This window comes from Erithacus rubecula (genome assembly GCF_903797595.1).
Source record: "Erithacus rubecula genome assembly, contig: scaffold_253_arrow_ctg1, whole genome shotgun sequence".
Classification (NCBI taxonomy): Eukaryota; Metazoa; Chordata; class Aves; order Passeriformes; family Muscicapidae; genus Erithacus; species Erithacus rubecula.
In genome coordinates this window covers 89,898-93,710 of record NW_027636071.1, presented here as the reverse complement: position 1 = coordinate 93,710, position 3,813 = coordinate 89,898, and positions in this window count along the sequence as shown.

Here is a 3,813-nt window from a genome sequence, read left to right as displayed (position 1 = left end):
CATATGGTCTAATTTTAGTAATTGTGGGAATAATAGGTTGTTTCTTTTTCTCTGAATAACTCGGAGTCTGGATTGCTACAGCCCTCTCTGACACTGGTGGGGTTGATTTGGCTTTCATTTTGTGAAACTATGCAGTAATGAGTAACATTAAAATCAAGATCAATCCCTTTGGCTGCACTCCTTCAACTTTAAGTCTAAACTCAGGACAAGAGGTCAAGCACTTGTCACAGCATCCAGAACTAACTTGGATGAGTTCCATGGGTGGATGGTAAGCCTCATGGAACCCATCTTGCACAAAGCATATTCACATCCCCAACATTTCTCCCTTCCCACATATTTGCATTTGTGACCACCTAACATTTTTGCTCAAAGCCCTATGAGAGTAGGGATCGTAAGCTTTCCCTTGGCATTAATAAATCTGGTTACATTGCTACTGATGTGGTGTTGCTTTGACTCTTATTATAGTCGTGACAATGACCACAAGGGTCACAACTATTTGCATTATGTCCATGATAGCTATAATAAGTCCATTACTCACTGTTCTCGGTGAATTTCAGCTTCAGGTCTCCGTCACCTGGTGTAGTTTTCCAAATTTCTTCAGGAGACTTCTTCACTTGGGAGTGATGGATGCACGCCTTCTGTTCTTTGATCTTCACTGCCTTGAAGGTGGTGAGGAGTACCTGGAATGGTCTTTCCCACTGTGGTTCCAAAGTCTTCTTTGCAAAAGACTTAACATATACATAATCCCCAGGTTGTACATCATGTATTAGCCCATCTATTTCTCTGCTTTGAGCCCCAGCCACATATTTTCCGATTTCTCCCAAGTTGTTTATTTAGGCCCACTATGTATTTGTGTAGAGTTTCTTCCTCTACTTGAATGGGTGTATTCCGTCTTAAACTGCATATGGTCTCCTATAAAATATTTCAAAAGAGCTTAATTTCCCTTTTGTTCTTGTTTTGTTCTAATCTATACTAATGCCAGAGGAAGAGCCTGGGGCCAAGGCAAATTTTGCCTCTTGCCCAGCCTAATCTATTTGTTTGTTTGATCAAATGGTTCATTTTCTCCACTTGGCCATTGGATTGATGGTGATATGGGGTATGCAATTTCCCGGTCTATCCCCAGGTGGTGACTAATTTGCTGTACAATTTTTGGAGATAAAATGTGGCTCTCTAGAGTGATATAGCAGCTGGGACTCCAAAATGTCGGTAGTATTTCTTGTAATAATGCCTTGGTAACCTCTTAGCTGTCTGGGTAGACGAAGGTTTTGGCCATCCTGAAAGGTCTCTGCTAAAACTAATTGGTAAATGGATACCCCCCTTTCCTGGGCATTCCGTAAAATTAATTTGCCATTGCTGCCCAGGCTTTTCCCATTTCATCATATTTATTAAGTATAAGAATAATCCCAATTAGCAAAATTATAATATAATGAATTATTATACTACACCTTTTTGCAATTGTCCAACTTTAGGCTCTGGAAAGTTTTTAGGATTAGTTCGGAGGCAAAGACCACACTGACGAGTTACTTCTGTTACTGTGCTTGTAATTTCTAGCCAGAATTCTATCCTTTAAATAGTTGTATAGGGCATTTATTCTCCCCAATGTGTTTTCCTCATGTTCTCTTAGCACTAATGAACACAACAAGCAAGAAGGTACTACAACTTTTTCTTCTTTGGTTACAGCCCAGCCTTCCTGGCAGTAAGTTGCTTCTTCCTTAATAAGATATTTTTCCTTTTTCTTATATACTGGCTTACCTTCAATAGAGATCTTTCCATCTGGAATTAATGCTGCCTCAACTATTTCATTGGGTACCTCACCTTTGGCTGCGTCTTTTGCCTCTCTGTCCGCCAGCATATTTCCTTCTTCCAATTCTGAGCTCACTTTTTGGTGTGCCCTGATGTGCATAATAGCTACCTTTCAGCTAGAACTGCATCTAATAGTTTTAGTATTTTCTTGTGTGTTTAATATTTTCCCTTGTGAGTTCAGCAGTCCTCTTTCTTTCCAAATAGCTTTGTGCTTGTACCACTCCAAATGCATACCTTGAGTCTGTATAAATGTTGATTTCTTTTCCTTTTGCCAGCTCTAAGACCTGGGTTAAGGCAATTATTTTAGCTTTTGTGCAGAGATGTTTTGTGGGCAATGGTCCAGATTCTATTACCTCTCTGCTTGTGGTAACTGCATACCCAGCATGTCTTTTTCCACTGATGGTACAGCTGCTCCCATCAGTGAACCAGCTCTCAGCATCCTCGAGAGGGGTGTCCTTCAGATCCAGGTGACTGCAGTAGGTGGCTTCGATAGTCTCCAGGCAGTCATGGATCACTGGTTCTCCCACATTCCTGTTGAGAAAAGAAGCTGGGTTCACAATGCTAGTTACCACAATTTCAACATCATCTTGTTCTACCAGTATGGCCTGGTACTTCAGAAACCTTTGTGGGGAAAGCCAATGTCCCCCTTTTGCCTCCAGGACTGCAGAAACTGTGGGATACTAGCACGGTCATCTTCTGGCCTAGGGTGGATTTGAGTGTCTCTTGGATGTTCACTGCTACAGCTGCAGCAGCTCTGAGGCACCCTGGCCACCCCTTGGCTGCTGTGTCCAGCAGTTTGGAGAGGGAGGTGACTGCCCTCTGGTACAGCCCCAGGTCTTGTGCTAGTACTCCCAGAGCAATCCCTTGTTTTTCGTGAGAATGGATGAAAGAATGGTTTATTCACATCTGGAAGTCCCAGGGCTGGAGCTGACATAAGAGCTTTCTTCAGGTGGTTGAAGGCTCGTGTTGTTGCTGTTGTCCACTGAATTCCTGCTCCCTTCCGTATTAAGGCGTACAGGGGTTTAATGAACAATCCATAGATAAATCCAGTCTGCACCACCCCATCATGCCTGGAAAGGTTCTCAGTTCTTTCACTGTCTGGGGTTTTGGGGTTTGGCATTGCTTCCTTATGTCTTGCCTTAAGGTTCTTTGTCCAGCACTTACTTCATAGCCCAGGTAAATCACTGTTTTTTCACCATCTGGGCTTTCTTTTGGGATACCCGTACCCCTGCAGGCCCAAAAGTTTAGGAGGCTCACCGTCCAATCCACACATGCCTCCTGGGTCCGGTGGCTGTTAAGAGTCATCCACATTGAAGCAGCTGTCCTTCCCTGGTGGGGGTTCCCAAACTCCAAATCCTTTGCCAGCTGTTCTCCAAATATAGTAGGGGAGTTCTTGAACCCCTGGGGCAATACACACCATGTGAGCTGAGTTTTACGTCCAGTTTTGGGATTCTCATTCATGCAAAAACTTTTCTGGCTGGCTTTCATGGAGAGGGAGGCAAAAGAAAACATCCTTCAAATCTAAACAGTAAACCAGGTTAGTTCAGGTGTTAGAAAGTTAACAAGTGTAGGGGTTAGCAACCTGGGTATAAATCTTCAGTTATCTTATTAACAGCTCTTAATTTTGTACTAACCTGTGTGATTCCAGGCTTTTTCAGGGGCAAAATAGGAGTATTAAAATCAATTGACACTCTTCAATAGTCCTATTTGCAAAAAGTTTTCAATGATTAGGTAATTCCTTCTCTGTCTTCCTTTTCAAGGATATTGTTTGACCCTTACTGATTGTTCTCCTTCTTTAAGCCAGATTTGTACTGGTAGAGCATTCTTTGCTTTCCCTATATTAGAGGCCCACTCAGAACACCTGAACTTTTATTTTTTTAATAATTTTCTTCTTATTTTCAACTTAACAATTCCACTATTTTTGATCTTTTACCTCCAAACTAATTTACCCATTTTTAAATATTTTTTTTGCTTCCAGCTGCCCTAGCTGACCTGCCTAAAAGTGCAGAT